Source organism: Martes martes (genome assembly GCF_963455335.1).
Source record: "Martes martes genome assembly, chromosome: 6".
Taxonomy (NCBI): Eukaryota; Metazoa; Chordata; class Mammalia; order Carnivora; family Mustelidae; genus Martes; species Martes martes.
Genome location: NC_137893.1, coordinates 32,217,011 through 32,240,920, shown reverse-complemented (window position 1 = coordinate 32,240,920; position 23,910 = coordinate 32,217,011). Strand labels below are relative to the sequence as shown.

The following is a 23,910-nucleotide window of genomic DNA, read 5'->3' as shown; positions in this document are numbered from 1 at the left end:
GACCTCATAGTCTGTGACTCATTTACAACAACACAATGAATGAAGGAATAATTGCTTTTTCATTCTGGTTTCCAATGGTAGTTGAGAGCACTGACAGTCAAGGGCTCCTTTACCCACAACAGAGTGATTTGGATCAGCTCTTCATTAACAAAATATCTCTTACAGGATCCTGGTAAAGGCTGTGTTATTGCCAGCACTGAAGTCTCTCCCCTGGGTCAAAGCTTTGCATTCTAGATGCTACAGTGCAGACTGTTTGCCTGAGATCGGACCAGAAGAACTGAGATCCAATGGACATTCTTCTGTTGAATGCAATACTCACTAAATTTCCAGAAACTGGAGGAGCTAGGAAAGGCATGTAGAAAGAGTCCTGAGGAAGATGGCTGGCAGATGAAGCTGGAAAAAGCAGAGGTCATCATGAGAGCGGAAGATCCCAGAAAGAGAGAAGAGTCTGGGAGGGGAGGCTTCAAACTCCAGACTTCACCTATTTTGACATTTTGTTCCAGGTCAGCCAAACTGCTAATATTTGCAAGATTAAACTCAAAAATTCTCACAATATCTAACTGTGGTGCTGAACAACTTTCCTGGTAATGAACAAGGTTTGAGTGTAAACGGTAATAGTGCCTCAAGAGAATTATGCAAAAGAAGAGAATGAATTCTCCTTTAACATTTTTTGTCTAGATATTTTCTATTTTCCAAATAAAAATCAAATAAAGCCTAATCTAAGCTAATTTTAATCAGGGTAAGACTGTATTCATTTTGCTCACATCAGCAGGATAAAGTTCCCAGAGAAGAAAAATGTTCATCCTAAACAAAGTGTGGATTTTTTTCAAGTCACAAAATTATTAACTCTCCCTTTGGAATACTATTGTCTTTTAGAAAAAAAAAAAAACCTTTTATGGTACTGAAACAACATGAGTCCAAGAAAAGAGAGTGCCACAATTAATCCATTATTTTAACAAATGTTTATTGAATACTTTTTATGTGATAGGCACTGAGGGAAATAAAAAGATGAATAAGATCATCTACTCCAACAGTCTATCTGAGGACACACATACATAAACAATTGCAAAACAATTCAACAGGGGCTGTAATAAAGGTTTTTATGAGGCCCCACTGGAACATAGAGAAAGGAGTCATGCATTTAGCCTGTCTCAAAGAAAATTTCACCAGAGAAAGGACATTTAAGTTGCTTCTTGAATGGAACAACCTCACATGCAAATTTCCAAAGGCAAGACAATATGTGGCCTGTTTGGGAAACAGTGAAATTCCATATGCATACAGAAGGAGGATTTTTTATTTATTTAACATTATTTAGCCAATATTAACTCTTCAAAGCACTTACCATGCATTAACACATTTAGTCCTCAAAACACCTTTCAAAATAACCCAAATTTTACAGATGAGAAAATTGAGATTTAGGTAAGTTAAATAATATGTTCAAGGTTTCATTTGGGCAAAACTAACATACAAACCCAGATAGCCAGATTTCAGCATTTTTTTATTATTATTAATATATAATGGATATATTACATTGTGAAAATTAAAGGAAAATGTGTTGATTTCATACATTTATGTATTACAATGTGATTACCACTATAGTATCGGCTAACACTTCTATCACATCACATATTTATCAGTTCCTTTTTCACAGGAGGGGAAAGTAAGAGCTAGTCTGTAGCAATTTCAAAGTTCTTAATACAAAATTGTTAACATATAAATGTATAAAACAAATATTAACAGAACTAAAGGGAGGTATAGAGAGCAATACAATAATAGTAGGGGACTCTAGCACCCACTTACATCATTGGATAGATCATCCAGACAAAAAAAACAAGGAAACATCAGCCTTCAATGACACCTTAGACCAGATGGACTTAATAGATATATATAGAACATTCCATCCAAAAGCAACAGAATATAAATTCTTCTCAAGTGCACATGCAACATTCTCCAGGATCTATCACATATTAGATCACATAATAAGTCTCAATGAATTTAAAAGGATTGAAATCATATCAAGCAGCTTTTTCAACCATAATGGTATGGAACTAGAAATCAATCATAAGAAACCTGGAAAAAACACAGTTAAGAGGAGATAAAACAACATGCTACTGAACAACAGGTGGGTCAATGAAGAAATCAAATGGTAAATAGAAAAATACTTTGAGACAAATGAAAATAGAAAAACAACAGTCCAAAATCTTTGGGATGCAGCAAAAGCAGTTGTAAGAGGGAAGTTCATAGTGATACAGTCCTTCCTCAAAAAAAACAAGAAAAATTTCAAATTTCAAATTTCAAATTTCAATTTAACTTCACAACCAAAAGAACTAGGAAAAGAAGAAAAAATGAAGCCCAAAGTTTGCAGAAGGAAGGAAATAACAAAGATCAGAGCAGAAATGAATGAAAAAGAGACTAAAAATACAACAGAAAAGATCAATGAAATGAAGACCTGGTTCTTCAGAAGGATAAACAAAATTGACAAACCTATAGCTAGACTCACCAAGAAAAAAAAAAGAGAGAGAGAGAGAAGGCTCAAATAAATAAAATTAGGAAAGAAAGAAAAGAAATTACAACTGATACCACAAAAATACAAAAGATCATAAGAAACTACTGTGAACAATTATACACCAACAAGCTGGACAACATAGAAGAAATTGATAAATTCCTAGAAACACACAATCTTCTAAGACTGAATCATGAGAAAATCAAAAAGAAAATCTGAATAGACCAATTTACGAAGACTGATCAGTAATCAAAAACCTACCCTAATAAACAGTAGTCTAGGACCAGAGAGCTTCACTGGGTAATTCTACCAAACATTCAAAGATGTAATAGCTGTCCTTCTCAAACTCTTCTAAAAACTGAAGAGGAGGGAATGCTTCCAAATTCATTTTTCCAAAGTCAGCATTTAGGAAGGAAGGAAAAGAAAGAAAGGAAGAGAGGGAAAAAGAGCAAGGGAGGGAAGGAATGAGGAAGGGAGGAAGGAAGGGAATTACGGGTCAATATCCCTAATGAACATAGAGCAAAAATCCTCAACACAATGTTAAGAAACTAATTATTCAACAATACATTAAAAGGACCATACAGCATGATCAAGAGGGATTTATGCCAGGGATACAAGGATTGTTCAATATCTGCAAATTAATTTTTGTGATACACATTGACAAAATTAAAGTTAAAAATTATATGATCATCTCGGGTGCCTGGATGGCTCAGTGGGTTAAGCCTCTGCCTTCAGCTCAGGTCATGATCTCAGGGTCCTGGGATCGAGCCCCGCATCGGGCTCTCTGCTCAGCAGGGAGGCTGCTTCCTTCTCTCTCTCTGCCTGCTTCTCTGCCTACTTGTGATCTCTGTCAAATAAATAAATAAAATCTTTAAAAAAAAAAAAGATGTCTAAAAAGCACTTGACAAAATTCAGCAACAATGCATGATAAAAACAGTCAACGCTTGAGTACAGAAGAACATAATCAACGACAAATAAAGGCCACATACGACAAGCTCACAGCTAACATCATATTCAATGGAACAAGAGATCAGCAACAAAACATGGATGCCCACCCTTGCCACTTTTATTCAGCATGGTACTGGAAGTTCTAGCCCTGTCAATTAGTCAAGAAAAAAGAAATAAAAGTCATCCAAACTTGAAAGGAAATAATAAAACTATCACTATTTGCAGATGCCATGATACTATATATAGAAAACCCTAAGGATTTCCTAAAAAACCTCTGGCACTTACAAATAAATTCAGTAAAGCTGCAAGATACAAAATCAATCCACATAGATCCTTTGTGTTTCCAAACACTAATAACAAACTATCGGAAAGAGAAATTAAGAAAACAACCTCATTCACAATTGCATCAAAAAGAATAAAATATCCTGGAATAAATTTAACCAATGAGGTGAAAGATCAACAGGCAGAAAACCGAGACATTAATGAAAGAAATTAAAGAAGACACAAATAAAAAGAAACATTTTGTTCTCAGGAACTGAAAAAACTAATATTGTTAAAATGTCCAGACTACCCAAAGCAATATACAGATTCAATGCAATTCTATCAAGGTTCCAATGGCATTTTTCAGAGAACTAGAACAACTCTAAAATTTGTATGAACCACAAAAAATTCTGAATAGCCAAAGTAATCTTAAGGAAGAAGAACAAAGCTGGAGATACCAGCTTTGATCTTTGAGATCCTTGATCTCAAACTATACTACAAAGTTTTAGTAATCAAAACAGTATGGTATTGCATTAAAAATGGATAAATAAACCAATGGAACAGAATAAGGAGCCCAGAAATAAACCTAACAATTCATTAATGACAAAGGAGCCAAGAATATACAACGGAAAAGGACACTTGCTTCAATAAACGGTGCTGAAAAAACCAGATGGCTTCATGCAAAAGAATGAAACTAGACCACTATATTATACCATACCCAAAAATTAACTCAAAATGAATTGAAGACTTGAATGTAAGACATGAAATTATAAAATGCCTGTAAGAAAACATAGGCAATAAATTTCTTGATATCAGTTTTGGTGTTGAGTTTTTGGATCTGACTCCAAAACCAAAGGCAACGAAAGAAAAAAAAAGGGGGGGGGGACAACATCAAACAAAAACTTCTACACAGCAAACAAAACCATCAACAAAATGAAAAGGCAACCTACAGAATGGATAAAATATTTTCAAATCAGATATCCAATAAAGGGCTAATATCCAAAGTATATAAAGACCTTAAACAACTCAATAGCAAAAAATGGAAAAACCCAATTTGAAAAAAAAAAAAATGGGCAAAGGGTCTAAACAGACATTTTTCCAAAAGACATACAGGTAGCCAACAAACACATGAAAAGGTGTTCAGCATCATTAGTTATCAGGGAAATGCAAATCAAAACCACAGTGACATATCACACAAACCTGTCAGAATAGGTATTACCAAAAAGACAAGCAATAACAAGTGTTAGAGAAGATGTGGAGAAAAGGGGACCCTAGTACACTGTTGGTGGGGATATAAATAGGTGCTGCCACTATAGAAAACGTTGTGGAGTTTCCTCCAAAAATTATAAGCAGATCCACCTTATGATCCAGCTATATCACTTCTGGGTATTTATCTGAAGAAAGCAAAAACTCTAATTCAAACCACCAGTGTGTTCATTGCAACATTATTTATAATAGCCAAGATGTGGAATTAACCTACGTTTCCATCAGTGGATGAATCAATAAAGAAGATGTAGTATATATGCAATGAAATACTAGTCAGCAATAAAAAAAGAAGCGAATCTTGCCATTTGCAGCCACATGGATGGATCTTGACAGTATAATGCCGAGGGAAATAAGTCAGACAAAAACAAATACCTTAAGATTTTACTTATATGTGAGATCTAAAATACAAGACACAGGAACAAACAAAAGAAAACTCATAGATACAGAGAAGAGATTGGTGGTTATCAGAGGGGAAGGGGCTTAGGAGGTAAGTAAAAAGAGTAAAAAGGGTAAAATTATATGGTGTTGGATGGTAACTAAATTTATTGGAGTGATCACTTCGTAGTATGTGCAAGTATCAAATTATTAGGTTGCACATCTGAAACAAATATAATGTTATATATCAATTTGACCTCAATTTCAAAAAGTAGTAGTAATAATACAGAATTATTATCTCTAATCACTATGTTATAGCACAGGTCCTAACCATTACATAGCATCCCATGAGCATGGAAGGACAAGTTGTGAAGAACTTAGTATGCCCAACAATAGAGTTGGAACTTGATAGAGTATGATCATCAGAGGTCCAAAACAGAGAAATAACTCAATCAGAATTTGATTATGGAAATGTTACCATAGTGTCAGCCTAAAGAATAAGTTGGATACCAAGAAAACTGGAGGCAAGTAGACCCATTAAGATTTTGTCGCAAAACCACAGGCAAGAGATGGTGAGGATTTTAGTCATTATGATAGGTCTGCACAGGAATAAAGAATAAAAAGATATTTGAAGGCAGCATTAACAGGATTTGGTGACCCTGGGAACACAATGTAGAGTGTGAGATGGAGATCAGAGTGGGGAATGACACAGTTCCTAGCCTAAGCAAGAGGGGAGATGGTGAATCCCTTGGTCAAGCATTAACCAACACGAAAATGTGGAAGAAGGAAGTTTGATTTGGATGTTAGTAAGTTCACTTTGGGATATTCTTGAGTTTAAGTTATTCCAAGAAAAACAGCTCAGGTGTTGAGAAGAGATAAAGCATGAAGATATAAATTTGCTTGTCATTGTCATGGCCACAGCTGAAGCCAAGGAAGTTAGTGAACCTAGCAGTGATGCTAAATTTCATGCAGAGGGGGAAGAAGAGATTGCCCAGGATGTAACCCTTGACTATAAGAGCAGACAGGAGGAAGAAAAGTCCACAAAAGAGGGAAGAATGGAAAGAAAAAGGGGAATAAATGAGAAAACTTTAGAATCTGACCACCTTAAATTTCCAAAACATAATCTTTTTCTTGATGGAGATTTGGATTAAAATGTCCTCATATTTCATCTTCCCTTCCATTAATTTGATTATTTTTTTGTAGCTGAATAGTAACTACATTATTTGTAAATAAACAACAAGAAGATCTTCTAGGCAACAAATTCTCCATCAAAGTCAATAATTTCTTAAACCTATAAACTTCAGGAAAAACCCAAGAGCATAAAGAAAAACCTCTCAAAAAACATTTTTATGTAGTTTTGATGTTTTCCACCCTTGTTTTTCCATGAGAACAAGTTCAGATCATTTAACAAATAGGTAAATATTTTTTAGTGAAAACTACTGCCTGGGAAGCAGACACTCACAACAATTTTCAGCTTGCAACTTGTCTCCACAAATTAAAAGAGAGATGAATGTTTGCATTACAGAAAAATCACTGATAATCATCAAAAGTCATATTTTTCTAATAAAAAATGACTTTTTTAAGAAATACTTGTTCAAAAACAGGAACATGAATCTATGTGTATGAGAAATTTTTCCATACTGTAACACCATATCAAGATAAGCAGGACTCGGGGCGCCCGGGTGGCTCAGTGGGTTGGGCATCTGACTCTTGATCTCAGTGCAGGTCTTGACCTCAGAGTCCTCAGGACTCTGAGTTCCATGCTGGATGTGGAGCCTATTTCAGAAAAAAAAAAAAAAAAAGTAGGACTTATCTTTAATATCCAAGCATTTGCCTTCCGGACAAGAATACCTGAGTCCAGAAACAACCAGAGCAGGTGACACCGATGAGTCTCACATCCAGCACCAGCTAACTTGATCCCAAAAGCATAATAGTAGCTGAAAAGTCAGAACCATGAACCATGAATGCAGTTCCATTGGCTATCTTACTTCTGTCTTCGGTTGTTTCTTCTTCCCCTAGTTAGATCTCAATGAAAACCAAAATTATAGGCAATACAAATACTATAAGAGATATCATTTTGTACTTGTTTGGATAGGATAATAAAATTTAGGAAGCATACATTATCCATATGTGGGTGCAAATGTCCTTCACATTATGTATTCAATATATTTCTTCAAACTGTTTTGTAAATAAATTATGCTAAATGAGCTAATAATTTAAGTACCTGTTATTTAAAGAAATACTATGTTTCTATAAAGTATAGCATTTTCTAATAAAATAACCATTTCTTAGGTTTGCTTATGGATGTAGATGTGAATCCCTTCCTAGGTGAACCAATCATCAGTTTAGATTTTCAGCTGACTTCAATTTTCAAACATCTGCCTTAAAGTAGAGCACGAGTGCAGCCACACTGCCAATACCATCAAATCAAACCAGTAAATAGTTTTTGCAGCCACAGCAGGACGTAATGACTCCTGTAACATGATCTGATTAAAGGACCACAGGCTGCCTTGTGTAGAACGGTGCGCAGGGGAATCAAAGGAAAGCCCAGTTAGGAGTCTCTTGCACTGGTCTAGAAAAGATGATGATGGCCCAAACTGGGAAATGAAAAAAATCGGACTGATTAGAAACATTTTTTTGTAGTCAACTGGACATGTTAATGGATTGGATATTGGAAAGCAAAGCATTGAGTGGAGAATAACCATGAATAGTGGGCTACTTCCTGAAATGGGGAAAACTGGATCCGAGCTGATCCGGGGCAAGGGTTCTTTATTGGCCAAAAGTCTGAGATGCTTACCAGATATCCAAGTGGATGTTGATTCTGTCCTGCATTAAGTACTGGTGACAATGTGTACCTGGGAGGGTTGCACAGAGTACAAGGAAAGTGTCACTATCCCCTAGCAGACTGACTAACACACAAAGGGGGCTTAATAGCAGTAGCTATTTTTACTATTATTAGAAATACCCAGAAAGTAGGTAATGTTATCAGAACTAGAGGTTGAGACAGTCAGTTATTGGTTCAAATTCTGGAATAATCTGCACAGCTTAAGTTTAAGGCAACAGACCTCTTCAAACACCTACCAGGACCCAGGGCTTGTGCCGTGTATGAGGAGTAGTTATATAAAAATGACAAAGAGAGAGTTCCTCCTTTCATGGAACTCAGCACAAACTGTGGAGGAGAACGGAATGCTCCAGCAGCAGAAATTAGAGAAGATAAAGAAGAGGCTTCAATTCAGCAAGTCCTTTGTAGAACACGCAAGAAGGAAGTAGAGCCAATGGAGGAAGCTGAGAAGGGGAAGGCAGGAGAGAACCAGGATAACATGACCTGGATAAGCTCAAGCTCCTTGCCATCACAGCAGGGGTATGTTTCAACGGTGTAGAGTTGATGGACAGCCTTGCCTAGAAAGAAGTTTCAAGGTGAATCACAGCTAAGCAAATGTCAGAAGGCTACAGGTGACTTTTGTTACTTGTAGGTCCATTGAAAAGACCAGAAGCTAGATGGCCAAAGACTAATGAGAAAGCAGTTAGGAAGTGGCGTCCTCTGGGCTGGAGGATGCATGGCAGCAGAAGACTGACGGGGTAAAAGGCAAGAAGGAAATGAGCGCCGCTCACATACAGGACCCTAGGATTTGGGACTGCAGGCCATCGAGGACAGAGATGAAAGATTTTCATCTCACTCTCCAAAGAGATAAAGTAAAAATTGAACAAAAGTCTGGCCCCAAAGCAACTAGAAGAATTGCGACTGTTACCTAACGTCTTCTCCAATGCTTCATTTTATTTGCAAAGGTGATACAGTATAAAGATCTATACATAGATGGGGAAGGGACAGAGGCGGAGAGGAAGAGGGAGACATATGTATATGTACAGACATACATACCCACACTGGAGGACCTCTGTTTATCAATTTTTTTTCACTGTGTGATAAAATTGGACCAGTGTAGCATAATTTCACGGTTATAATTTTAAAAAGAATACCGTATTTCATGTTCTCACACTTGAGGTGTTTTTCCTAATAATATATTGTAATGTGTTATTGTGAATTCAACAGAGAGCCACAGAATGCTGGTTCTCTATCCTGGTTTTAGTATTAACTGATATGTGTCTCCAGACAAACAACTAGGCCTTTCTAAGCTTCAGTTTTCCCACTTAAAAAAGATGGTTGGAAATCTTCTTCTCCTTGGGAAAAAAAAAAGGATGTGACTGCCTCTGCCTCAGGTCACACTGTGTAGATGAAGGGCCATTTCAAGCCTCTAAAAATTAAGGGAAGTTCTAATTTGAAAATTCAGTAAACCTAATAATGCCAGGTGTTAGAGATGGATATAAAGGCAGACCTGGCCAGTGTGATAGCTGAATTCACTCCTGGCAGTGCTGAGTGAGATCACTATAAGAAAAGACTGGAAAAGAAGATGAACCAACACAGGTCAATGTATAGAAGGGCACACGGGTGTGCTCTCCACGTCACAAACTCCAGGTAGATGTTTTTATTATTCAACTTTTTTTTTTAAGATTTCCTTTATTTATTTGACACAAAGAGAGAGCACAAGCAGGGGGAGCTGGAGACAGAGGAAGAAGCAGGCTCCCTCTGAGCAAGCAGCCCCACGCGAGACTTGATCTCAGGATCCTGGGACCATGACCTGAGCCGAAGGCAGACCCTTAACCGACTGAGACACCCAGGCGCCCCCATTATTCAAATGGGGAATGTGTTCAACTAATTGAGTCTCAGTTTCAATTTAACATGCACAACGGATTCATAAAAGTGTGTAAAGACATGACCATTTTCAGCTAAAGATACATCTCTAAATACAGATGGCTAGGTGACAGTCAGATGGATAAGACTCCTATTATTTTTGATGGCCACATCCAGGACTTTGACAAAGAAGGAGTCAGTTGGGTGTTTACTGTACCAGGTGTTGTTCTGAATACTTACCGTGTATCGATTCAGTGCTCACAACACCCGCATCAGGTGAGCATTATTACAATCTCTGTCTTACAGATAAGAAAGCTGAATAAAGAGAGTTGAGTAACTTATCCAAGATTATACAGCAAATAATTGGCAGCCTCAGAATTTGAACCCAGATGGTTTGGTTCCTCTTTATTTACCTTACCATCACTCTACACTCTCTGCTACAAATGCTGATTAACACTTAGTGTATTCTAAGTGTTGTCCTAAGCACTGCGAGCACAACAATGAACCAGGCAGATAGAGCCCTATGCCCTCATGGATTTCATGAAATAGTGGGAGATATAGATGAATAAGCAATTAAAATACAGTATTCTAGATACTAGCCTAGAGGAGCTATAGTGTGCACAAGTCAGATATTTTTGGAGGGAGAGGGAATTTCAGAGAAGAATCCCTTGAAGCAGAAAACAAAAACTGGAAAGATGAGTAGGAGGTCACTGTGAGAAATAAAGCTGGAGGTGAGAGGGTAAAGAGGAGGGTGAAAGAGAGACAATTCCCAAAGGGAAGAGAGTGCATGGCGCATGTGCCGACCCGGCAAAGGACTGGAAGCATCCTCACGCCCCCAGCCCTCTGTCCCCACAGTTCTCCATCACCCTTCTCCATGGCCTTGTGCCCTGCCCTCTGCGTGGGGCGGCCCCTGCGCACGGTGTTTCTCAGCCCCGCATGGGGTGGGGCAGCGACCCAGGCCTGGGACTTCCAGGTCGGTCGGGGTCCTCTTCCCAGCCTCTGGAGAGGAGGGAGGAGATACCTGCGGCATGCGAAGACCTCCACGCAAGCTAAAACTGTCCCAGATCATCCGTGGGGTCCAGCCCCTGTCCCCATCTTCAGGGGCGACCACGAGGGCTGGAAGGATTCCACCTGCCGCAATCTCTCCTCCATCCTCTACTTCTGATGTGGCCATAAGGTGCCTAAAAAGCCTGCGAAGCCCCAGGCCCCGGCAACTTGTGGGTGGTGGTCGCCATGAGTCCGATCGTGGGCTACGTGCTGCGGCTGCAGAACACGGCTCTGTGCCAGGGCCGGTGGGGCGGGGACGTGTGGGGAGCCTTTGCCAAGGACCTGGGCCCTTGCCTGATGCACGGCTGGCCCTACTGGCAGCCCAGTCCCCAGCCGCTGCCCAGTCCCCAGCCTCCACCCAGTGAGGGCCTCAGAATAAAGTTTCTGCTAGGGAACCTTAGGATGGGGAACCAGGAACCAGGAGCAGCCCAGGTCGGGCAGGGTCTGGGCATGGTGGGGAGGACTTGGTGCCTGCTCCACCCCTGCCCTCTGAGAGGACTTTGTGGCCCTTCTGTCCCTCCTAGGAGAGCAGAGGGGGAGGCTTTCCAGGGGAAACCAGTAGGCCCTCACCCCTCTCCCCTGAGCACAAAGCCTGCCCCTTCTACTTCCCAAAGGATACCCCAGACCCTGGGGGACTGTCCAGTGTGAGTTACAGGGCCTCACCCCAGGGGCAGCTGTCCACATCCTACTGCCCATCTACCCTCCCAATGTGGTAATGCCCTTGGCTCCACCACCACCCACATCTTATCCCTAGTGCCCACCTTCAACCAGCCCAGCCTACTTGGGGGTGACTTCTGAAATCCATGACCCCCCCTTCCCAGGGCTGCTCTGGGATCTAGATACCCTCTTCCAATAAGAGCCTCTGTGATGTGTGGGTCAGTCACTCCTCAGACCCAGCTGCCTCCACCCCAGGCCTGCTATTCTCCAGGACAGCCTGGGAAGCTCCCAGGGCAGGTGCTGCTTTCCGAGTCTACCCCTTCCCACCACTACTATCTTGTTGGGGAACCAATGCCAAGAGGACCAAGAAGTGTCTGTAGCCACAGCAGCCTTGGAAGTCCAGGCACCCGCCGTGCTGAGAATCCATGATGTTACTGGTCTACCCCATAAAGGGCCGTGGCCCGCCGGGTACCTCCCTGCCCCTGAGAGTCAGTCATGCCTTTCCCACCCACAGAGGCAAGACTGGAAAGACTGGGGCCTCTCTTGGAGTAGCCCCTTCCTGATCCCACTGTCTGTGGCCTTTCCTGTCCGTTTACCCTGCTTTCCATCTGTCCATCACCATGTGGCTCTAAGAAAAGCACTTCTGAAGTTGGAGGAAAGAGAGACAAGGGCAGGAGGGAAAATCAGAGCTAGGGACTGGAGCCGGATCACACAGGGACACTCATCTTTAAAACTTCGGATTCTGCCTTTAACCAAGGAGCCATTAAACGGTATTAGAAGTTTCTTGATCATACTTGAAATGTGTAAAGAACGTTCTAGCTGCTGTGTGGAGCCTGGCTAGCAAGAAGACAAGAGTGCCGTAGCAAGACCAGTTAGCTACCACAGCTAGGTGGGTGAAAAGTAACAGATGCCTGATCTAAGGCTAAATTTCTGGTTTGTCAAATGGTCTTTTTCTAGTAGGGCATGGCAGCCTAGAATAGGATTGGAGGAGGCAAAGAGCTAGACTGAGCCGGGACTGGGTTCTGCAAGTATGCGGGGCAGTGGGGCAAGGGGATAAAGGCTGTAGGCAAGAGAATAATTAAAGGGATAGAGTACAAAGTTAAGTAGGGAAAAAAAGAGAGAAGTCAGAATGTAAGGAGTTCAAGGAACTGGAGTTCTCATCTGGCTGCAGAAGAAATGCAGCGAGTGAGGAAGGAAAAAATGATGGATTACATGAGGTCAGAAAATGGGATGTTGAAATATCAGAGTTGAAGCAAAAAATCGAAAGTAATGCCAAAGGAGTAACAAGACTATGGAAACACCAGAGGACTGAATAGTGAATAGTGACTAAGGTAGAATGGAGAGAAATACCAAAGAGCAGTGGGGTGTCACCTTGAAGTCCACGGGGTTTGGATCAGAGAGGGACACAGAGGTGAATGGGGAAGAAGATACTGAAAACAAACAATGGAAACATCTGTCCTCCTTCCCGCCCCCTGCTCTCGCTTTCTCTCCAGTAGAAATCATTCACCTTCCACAGTGAGAACAGGGACATGAGGCTTGGTGAATTTGACTACTCCCAACAATGGCACAAAGGGCGACAGTGGCGTGGTCCCAAAGGACCCAACAGCTGTAGCCTGCTGTCATGAAACCTAAGTGAGCCTTATCCAGGCTATAGGCCTGCCCAGTGCTGTGATGTCTGCAGGACGCACACACGTGACCAGACGCAGGACCTGATGTTTCCTCCCGCACTCACATAAATCACGAAGGTCTATAGGTCTTTATCCAATCATTTATTCAAAAATTATTTACTGGGTGCCAGCTATGTGCCAGTCATACAGTACCAAGCAGGACAGATGTCCCACCCGGCAAGGAGCTCAAGCCTTGTCGCCAAGGATTTTTAAAACCACAATTCCAGCCCGAAGGGTAAAGAATTATGCCTGTGCTTCGTTGAAAAAGACACCACACTGGCAAAGTAACTGGGGAAGTAATAAATAAAACTAACATGCGAGGGCTTTTTAAAGAAATAAACAAATTATTCTAGTTCTCGCTATTCTTTTCTTCCACTAATATCTTGAAAGAAAGAATGCAAATTGAATAGCATAAATATGTAAAGTAGTTGGCATGTAGGGGAGAATTTTTTAGAGATTCAAGACTCATTTTTTTTAATGAGGTATAATTGACATATAGCATATTAGTTTCAGGAATACCACATAATGATTTCATATTTGCATACAATGTAATTGATTAGCACAGTAAGTCCAGATACCATCTGTGATGGATGAATGGATAAAGAAGATGTAATATATAGTAATATGTAAGATATCTTTTATAATGTAATATTATAGTTACTGTAATTATTATAATTTATAATGAATTAAGTTTATTTATACATACACACACACACACAGTGGAATACTACTCAGCCATAAAAAACAAATTCTTGCCAATTTCAACAACATGGATGAAACTGAGTATATTATACTAAACGAAATGAGTCAGACAAATACAAAGGCCATATGATTTCACCTACGTGTGCAATCTAAAAAACAGAACAAATGAACAAGCGAAAGAAAATAAAACTCAGAGACAGAACAGAATGGTGGTTGTCAAGAGTCAGTTTTGAATCATAAAAACAATTAAGCATCTGAGAAAAATTATACTGCTCTATATGTAACCTAAATATGTCATGATTCTGAGTAAATAAGAAATCATTTAAATGATACAAAAATCGATAAAAAATTAGATGAAAGATTGTGTTTAACTCCTCCCCCCAAACAACAAGTTGAAGGTCCCAACTTGCAATATTCACAAAAGAAACTATGTACTCCTTTCTTTTGTATTTTCAAAAAAAAAATACCTTGCAAATTGTTTACTGGGAGAATGATTTAAATTTCTCTTCTCCATTGACAGCAGATTTTATATTAATAAATTCATAAACATACAACGCATTAAAATCTTCAGTCTCAGCAAATACAGCATATCAAGATAATTTTAATGCCAAATAGTTCACAAAAGAAAATAGCGTTTTGTTTTATTTTGTTTTAGTTACACCAGCACAGTTCTAGTCCTGGACTTAGAGCTATAAAGGAAGGATGTAATGTTTCCTCTGCCTGCCTACTTACCATCCTATTTATCAAACCCAATTTGAAGATATTATTTTAGATCAAGCGAACATCTTCTTAGCAGCCTAAGACTGGTCTACAGCTCACTGAATAAAATATGCGGTATCTGTGATCTTCATGGAAATAATGGTGAGAAAGATTATATATATATATATGTATGTATTATACATATATAATATATTATACATATGATATAATATATTATATATAATGTATTATACATATATATGTATAATATATATATTATACATATATCATACATCTCTACCAGAACACAAATTTTTTTTTAACTGGTTGCAACAATTCAATGACCTCTCCATTAGCCTGGCTAAAATATTAAATCTCGAGGTAGTTTTAAGTGAACTTGAACTTGATTGTTTCTTAGTTCTGCTTCAGAACCCCATGTTCATGTGCATGCAATTTCCACAGCAGCGGAAATGTGGATGTTGTGGGTCAGTGAGCATTCCTTTCCAGGGTGCTTCTCAGATGAAGCCCCACGATTAACACAGTGCCCTTAATGATGGGCGGGGGACTAAGCATTCCAAGATTGGCCTGGATTCTTGCCAGAAGGGAGAGAAAGGGGTCTTTGTATGTGGACATCTGAAGGGCGGGCATAAACATGTTAGTTGATACTTAACACCCAAAACCAGTGCCAAAACCGTTAGCTCTCCTCAATAGCCTACTCTGGTTTCAACTGTCCGCCACAATGGACCAGCCACCTCAATATACAAAACTTGCTCTTTAAACATCCTCCGAGGAATTCCCAAAATAGCAGCTGTTAGAAGAAAACCAACTCTAATTCATCGACATATGCAGACCTTTTAATGTTTTTCTGGAGACAGCGTTCCAAATTTTTTTGTTCCTATGTGGCCATCTATGCACGTTTAATAATTACCTTGTAGATGACGTAGTGCAATTCCTCCAGGCACTTGAAGCAGCAGCCGGGGATTCACATTCAGATGAAATCGTCAGTTTGGGCGACGAGAGGTTCAGCTAATTTATGTGGTGAATTTTTTATACGTTTTCCCCCTGCTTTTCCTTCCCTGCTGTCCTCGTCGCCTTTCTTCTTCAGCACGTTAAGAGATTCTGATGTGCCTGCAGCAACGTCCACGGGAGGTGGCTGAGTGCGCAGCGAAGCCAGCCCAGACTCGCCTGCCGGGAGCCGGGCCGAGTGTGCCGCCTCCACCGAGCCCGCCCGCTCCCTCCGAGGCCCCCCGGGGATCTCCTCTGCCATCCCCTCCACTGGGTGGGATCTCATCGCACACCTTCAGGAACTTTCCTGGGCTCGGTTTAGTTCTGGCAGGCGGTTCTCTGCGTAACGTGGATCCCACACGGAAAGTAAGCAACCGCGCATCTCTGGAGAGCCGTTGGCCAGTCCGTGTTCTGCGGGTGCAGCAGCTCCAGAAACTTTGGCTTACGAGTGGCCATGTGTACGCAGATAAAAGAATAGAGTGATAAGTTTGCAGTTCAAAGGGCTTTGCTTTCCTTCTCTCCATACTTACTCACGCAAAATAGTAAATCTATGTTAAGAGGTCATTGGGTGATTTCATACACATATATGACAATCCTATATAGGGCAGAGGGTTAGCACCTTTTCAGAAGAACTAGGGAGTAACTCTGAAATGTCAGTTTTCAACAGGCAGTTCAACCAACGGGCAAGTGTGGTCACTCCAGGACATTGGTCTGTGGATGTTTCCTTAGGAAGGCAATATCCCTAAAGCAGCTCTAAACAAAGAATTATTCCTAATAAGGAAACCATTTAAGGATGACAACCACAAAACAGCATTAAACGTGGAACTATTTAATTCATTTGTCAAATTACATCTCTTTAAGAAGAGATATGTAATAGGAGCATCTGGGTAGCTCAGTCGGCTAAGTGTCTGCCTTCGGCTCTGGTCATGATCTTAGGGTCCTGGGATGGAGCCTCGCATCGGGCTCCCTGCTCAAGAGAGTGTCTGCCTCTTCCTCTCCTTCTGTGATCTCTCTTGCTCTAACTCTCTCTCAAATAAAAAAAAATTCCTAAAAAGAATATATATAACAGTCTTTAAATAAATAAATGAGAGTATATGGCATGGCTATGAGTAATGTGTAAAACTTTATTACTCTTAACCATCATGATTTTGTAATCATCAAACACATATATTTTACAGGGTGATAATGCTTAGAAGTTTTATTTAATAAAGTCCTGTTTATCTGGAGTAGGATTACGGTGACACAGTGAGGGGTGAGGCACTTCTGGTACAACTAGAAATTCTAGTAAAGGCAAAAGTCGACACTGCAAACTTAACAAGCCTCTTTTTTGTGACCTAGTTACATTAGAATACATTAGTAAGGTTCCATATTGTAGGCTTTATGATTCATTAGAAGGGTCATCACCTATTTGGGTTGAAACGCTAAGGAAAGGAGATCACATTAGCTGAGTGCTCTTCAAGGGTCTGAAGAATGAACGTACTCCGATTGGTTAGCATTACCTCACTGTAACTCTATATTCTGATATTACAGTAGGAAGAGACAATAAGAGGGCTCAGAAGTCCCAGATTTCGTATTCCTCTTGTTGGAACATAACACGGTAAAAGCAGCCCACCTGCTCTGATTATAGTCAAAGATATCAGCCCCATACATGCTAGCTAAATCATAGAAGACCTTACTTTCGAGATTGTAGTGCTCTCTAACATTTAAACCACTGTATTAAGAGATACTGTGCTATTTTAAAGCATCACAACTTTTAATCCCAGAGTTATTATTGAAGCAAACGCATTACCAGGTTTCTATGTATAATTCTTAGATGCTGTTTGGACTTAACAAAAACATAAGCCTCCATAGTTGTCAATGGATGTTACTTATAATTATTCCAAGAAGAAATTTTAGATGCTTTGTTTCAATCACTAATGACAAGAATACATAAATATATATATAATGATTCGTCCTGGTAAGCATTTTGTTAGAATCTTTAATTTCTATAAAAGAATAATAAACTATCCTGTCATTCAATCTCCAGATTACATGGGTTGACCCTTATGTTTGGCTCTTTTCATTAACAAAGAACAAAATATGCAGATTACCTTGTATAATGGCCTTTATTGAAAGGATACCCAAGTGAATAAGGAAGCAGGAAAAATTCCCCCAAACAAGACTCGAAAAAGCTGAATAGCACTCCTGGTCCCACTGCAGTTCCAGAAGCTCAACGGCAGCTCCAGGAGTTTGTCGTTTGGGTGCCTCTGTTTCCCCTTCCTCCTCTCTCTCTAGCTCAGGGCTTTCACTTGTCTCCATTCAAGGTATGTCTTCATTTCTCCAGAGCCACACTGTTGGCCTCCATCTTTTTGTTTACTTGAAAGTCACTCTCCCAAGGAGCAAAGATGCCATTTCCATAATCAGTCCATATCTAGATTAGAGCACAGCTTTGGAGGGAGAGATCTTGCAGGCCACTCAGATGCTGACATGGGTCTTAGCACCAACCGCAGGCCCAACTCTGGCTGTGGCTGGAGCAACAGGGCAGGAAATGTTTATACCAGGGACTCCGTGTTCATAAAGGGTGGGTCTGGGGTGTGCACTCAGAGCACCACCAGCACTCCTAACCTCAATGCCCAACACAGAGCACCTCACCAGAGATGCAGCCTCCAACTGCCTACCGTCCATGGGAGAAGAATTTGAAGGGCTTGCCATGATCCATTCCTCTAGAGGGACTGAGGTAGAGATCAAACACTCGCATTACTACCATATTGTCAGGACCCCTTACAGAGTTGTTTATAGTAAACTGCTCTTTTATCGGCTGTCTTTAGTTTTCATTCAAATTAATGGAAAGGAAATAAGCTTTGTTTTTGGAAATGCTTCCTCGTATTGATGATAAGAACATTGTTGAGAGCGTTCTTGAGGGCCTTCTCATATGCAGCTCTATGGGAGAAATTTCCGTTAGGACTGCAGAGCACAGGTATTTCATCTGTGTCCTGTTTTGTTTCTGATCTTGACACTCATTCTACTCCCGATTTTTCTTAATCCTATTCTTTTACTAATTTGTATTTTGACTTTTTTGATAAATTAACTCAAATCCTTTGAGGAAATACAGTATAATGAATAACGAATAATATTTTAAAATACATATATGACAAACAGAAAGAGAATAATATTTGATCCTATCATGCTCAATTTCTGAGATAGTCACAAAAGTCCACTGATAACTACCTGTTCCACCAAAGTAAGAATTTAATTCAAAACGGCTGCAGAGAAGACCTCACCAAAAAGAACTATCCTAAATTCAAGTAAATGTCATAAATAATTTTCTAGATGAAAAATATCACAAGTATTCAACCTCTATGTACTTCCAAATACCAATTTACATTATCACAACTAGTACCTAATCCTATAAAATGTGTAAGTCCACACCGTTGCTAATGACATTTTCATGAAGGACAATACTGTGTAGAAATAAAAGCCAAATTAAAACTGACAAATTGTATTTTTGCCAGTAAAAGGGGAGGGAGAAAGAATCAACATGATTAGGGGACTTTTTTGTTAAAAACAGAAAGAAAGAAAGAAGCTTCAAGTGCCTCAAAAACCTTATTTCTGTTGCTGAGTCTATGGCATGTTAAGATAGAGTGAATAAGAAATTTCTGAATCTAGTAGAAGAAGGAGATAGAGTGACAAAAGGCTGTTACAGAATGTGCTTCTCCAGCATTCTTAAGTAATAGTTTGTCCACTCGTGTATCATCATGCTCTTGTATTTAACCCGAAACCTCCATCAGTCTCCACAGAGTGGGTTGCAGGTAACCAAGCACCTAATGCTTTGAATGCTGATGCCTTCAAAAATAGTCTTTAATTCAAAAGAAAGTTCTCAGTCCGATGTTCAAGTCTAATGGCAAATCTTTCTCAGTTTGAGCAGAGCGATCATTTTTACGTTATCTTTTTCAAGCATGGTCCTTTCCCTCTTACACACACACACACACCCTTGTCTTCTTCCATCAGACGAACTAAGAAATCTGCTATGTCCACAGATTTGAGATGACGTGTGGCCTCACAAAATTAAACAGGAATAATAAAAAAAAATACAGAGAATTTCTTTCAAGGCAGGAGAATTTTCTAAGTGATAAAAGAGACTCATAAGTTTCATATCTCTTTCTAATGAAGATGAAAATCATGTTAAACACCAAATACACTTGTCTAATTACATCAGGAAATACCGTTCTGTATTTGCTAATGAAATGTGATGCTACTGTATTCACTGAGAGCCAAAACAAAGTGAAGATATAACATTCTAATTACAAAAAGGCAATTGGTAAAATGGTTGTATGCTTTGAACTGTAATAAAAATTAATAAAATTATGTAAATACAAACACAGTTACTGAAAACATGACACTCTAATTTTAGAAAAGCCACAGAACATAATGACTTAAGAAACTTCAAACCATTTTTAACCTCATTCTCTTCACGGAGAGAAGACTAATGAGAAAATGTTTGTCTGAAAGGCTAATATTTGTTTTGATATATTTACTTCATTGCTCTAAGTATGGAAGCCACGCCATATCCTATGGCAGTAAGGATAAAATCCTAAATAAATAAATAAATATGCAAGCATGAATTTTTCCATCCACGGGCATTTTGCAACCTCCAGCTAAGTCTCCATTGATGCATTCATAAATGTCTTAATGGCCTTACTACGTAGAGTCCTGTTATAATGCAGGAGCCAGAGGACACACAGAGCCTCCTCGTTGCGTGCTTTCCAAGTTATAAGAAAAGGGACGCACCACGCATCACTATGTACACAGAGAGCACAATTTGACCTCCATGATCAAATCCATGGTATAACCAGGTGCCTTGTAATAGGCTATTATCATAGCTGGTGCTTAGTGATTCTCCACAGTGGGCTTTGTTCTGTACTAATTTTTCATCCTGAAATCTCTTCATAGCGTTCATGTTGACTCAGGAAATGCAGTGTCTTTAAAATTAACCTTAGGAGTATATGTTCTATTAAATTTTCTAATAATTTAAACATGAAACATTATTAAAATTCATATAGCCTATTCCTACATTTTAATTCTTTAAAATTAATATTTTCATTGACTATGACAGAGATCAGTGAAATGATAAGCTTTCTAACTTTCGTCACTTAACAATATCTTAGTCAAGAAGTGAATATGGCTCTAAACCAAGTAAGCAATTTAAAAACTCTTCAAATGCTGTGTCTCTGAATGGTCTGAATAAATACCATATTCTTTACTAACAGTCTTCAGTGATAAATGTGCTTATTTGCAATACACTTACTCAAGGAGTTATAAAGGGACCAGAGATAATGTAAAAGGTCCCTACTTGCTTTAGTATGCAGGGAAAAAAAAAAGACTACTTCAAGCCTGAAAATATATGATGGACAGTATATCTTCCATTTGGTTCTGATTACTTTTTGTAATCTACTGGGAGTTAATACTAGAGCACAGATCTTCTGTGTTTCTACAGAAGTCTCCCCTAAGGTAGGTGTGAGAATTATACCAGCTACAGAGGATGTGAATTTACTCTGATAAAATTGCTACAGATACACCATCAAAATTACGTATATATGAAAATTGGAAATATTTTTATTTTCAGTCGCTTTCAGGATATGATTATGTCAACAACGAAGGATTTACTTAATCCATAAAAATTTATCATTTATTGTGCTTTTAACATGGCCCTTAAAAAAAAACACTTCAAGTAGCAAATACACTGTAACAAAATCGGAGTAGTATTTAAAACACCCAGATTAAACATCTAAATGATAAATATTGCATGGTACTGCACATCTGTTCTTTGTAGTGTTTCCCAGTAATGCAGCATAGTGCAGCATTTCAGCAAACCAATTCAAACATGAGAATCGCTACAGAGCAAAAGCTCTTGTCACTGTTTGTGATTGTCTAATGGTATATGGTTCAATCATAAAGGGCAGCTGACAGGCTGGTATAAGAAATGAATTTTCTTCTTCCTCCTGACACATCAGGGTAGGGCCCCCTGCTGTAATGCAGAAAATCTTTTATGCAAAAAGAATACACCATCCTTCAGCACATGATTGCTATTCAGAAGATTCTGATTAGGTTTTTTGGTGCATTTTTTAAAATATTGATACGAAATTACACAAAGAGCAAACGAAGTCTAGGCTTATGCCTGATCTTCCCCACTTAGTCATTCTGTGACCTCAGGCCTATTACCTTTTTTCTCCATGCCTTCATTGCCCCATCTTGGAAATGGGGATGGTACTAATAAAATACAGTTCCTGTCCTAGAATTTTTTCAATAAGATGAATAAAATGGATAAATATTTATTTATTAAGAATTTCAGCCTTTCATAGAAAAATATTAGCCACACAGCATTGAGGAAAATGATGTTCTATTCAAACACTTCAAGAAGAGACAATCCTACTAAAAGCCCTAATCAATAATAAATCAAACATGTTGCATGAAGCATAACATTTCAGATTTGAAACTTTTTGGATATGTTACACAAAGTGTCAACATGTCACTCTCCTTGGTACAGAGAGATCAAATAGCAATCCTATCGGATAAATCTGTAATGAAAACTAACATTTATTGTCCGTGGACTGCATGTTAACCACTTCAATAAACACTTTAACATTTATTTTCTCATTGGACCCTCACAACTTGAAGTAATCACTGTTATTAAAACCATTTTATGAATAAGAAAACCAAAGCCTAGAGAATTTTTTTTAATTGTCCCCTGGTTAAAATATTTAAGGACAGGATACTTCTTAAGAACACTGACAGTCAAGCCAGAATCAACCCAAGCTTATACTTTTGAATACTATGCCACGCTGTTTTGATTCATTTGATGAGATGGCCAAAATTATAGGAAAGATGGGAGAGTGACAGGTGGGACAGGAGACAGAGGACCTCAGTCCTCTGGACAAAATCCAGAGAAGAGTGACTCCGACTGGAGGAGACACAGGTGAGTGGAGCAGCCAGTGGGGAGGGCTCCTCAGAACAGACAGGGGGAGTCACGGGGCTCAGCTAAATTGGTGAGAGAGTCATGGAAGAATGAGAAAAAGGACTGGGCAGGTGGGCCTCCCCTGGGAAAGTCAAGTACGATTATACCAATAATAGAGGCAAGGCAGAGCTTGGGAGGCAGGCTGGAGACGTGCTAGTCACCTGGGAAAGGGACCTCTGAACGGAAGAGGCACTAATGAATGTGATTTATGTGAGTTCATGTTCATAAGGCTGTATAAATGCAAGTTATTATTGCTCGAGGAGTCTTACATTCACCAGAAGGAAAGTGTTACCTAAGAGAGACATCGGAATAAGATATTCCGTGCAAATTAACTGAGGCTGCTATTCTGTGGCTAAAAACATCCTACCTCTGGCTGAGTATCCCATTATCTAGTCTGAGACAGTCAGGGGATGGATTAGGGCTACTTTCAGTGGTGGGGGGAGAGATCAAAGCACACCCTGTTGGAGACTGAGGGGCTGCTGGGGTTTTTAAGAAGTGCAAAGGCAAATCTTGCTTGGGAAGTAGAGTAACCAGCAGATATACCTGAAAGGAGGCTAGGACTGGACAGGAAGTCCCCAGAGAAGGGGAGCAAGAAAGGTCTGGATGGAAGAAGCATCCACAGGAGATGCTCATGGCAGAGACTTAAAAGGGAAAAGGCCTCACCTGATGAGTTTGAGGACATCCAAGTTGACTAAAGTGTCAAATTTTCTATACCAGTTTTGGGTTTGTTTTTTTTAAGGATTTTATTTATTTGAGAGTGAGAGATATAGCAAGAGAGAGCACAAGAAATGGGGAGAGGGAGAAGCAGGCTTCCTACTGAACAGGGACCCCAACGTGGGGTTTGATCCCAGGACCCTGAAATCACGACCTGAGCCAAAGGCAGATGCTGAACGGACTGAGCCACCCAGGTGCCCCTGTACCAGTTTTTTTAATGGAGGTCTGTGGGTATATTCTAAGGAACTTAAGAGTTTTAAAATTCAAGAAACATTTTACACTAAAACTACTTCTGAGATTACCTAATTCTTTAAAAATGAAATGTCTGCATCTGGGAGCTCTTTTATGAAAAAGAATAAAACACTATGAACAGAAATTATATACAATT

General features: G+C 39.5%; 1 pseudogene across 1 annotated transcript; it reads left to right on the top strand.

Moving 5' to 3' along the window:
• Positions 1-11,273: 11,273 nt before the first annotated feature.
• LOC308344292 (forkhead box protein H1-like) lies at positions 11,274-12,124 on the top strand (annotated as a pseudogene). Its single transcript has one exon. The product of its transcript is annotated as a forkhead box protein H1-like (transcript).
• The last annotated feature ends 11,786 nt before the right edge of the window (positions 12,125-23,910 follow it).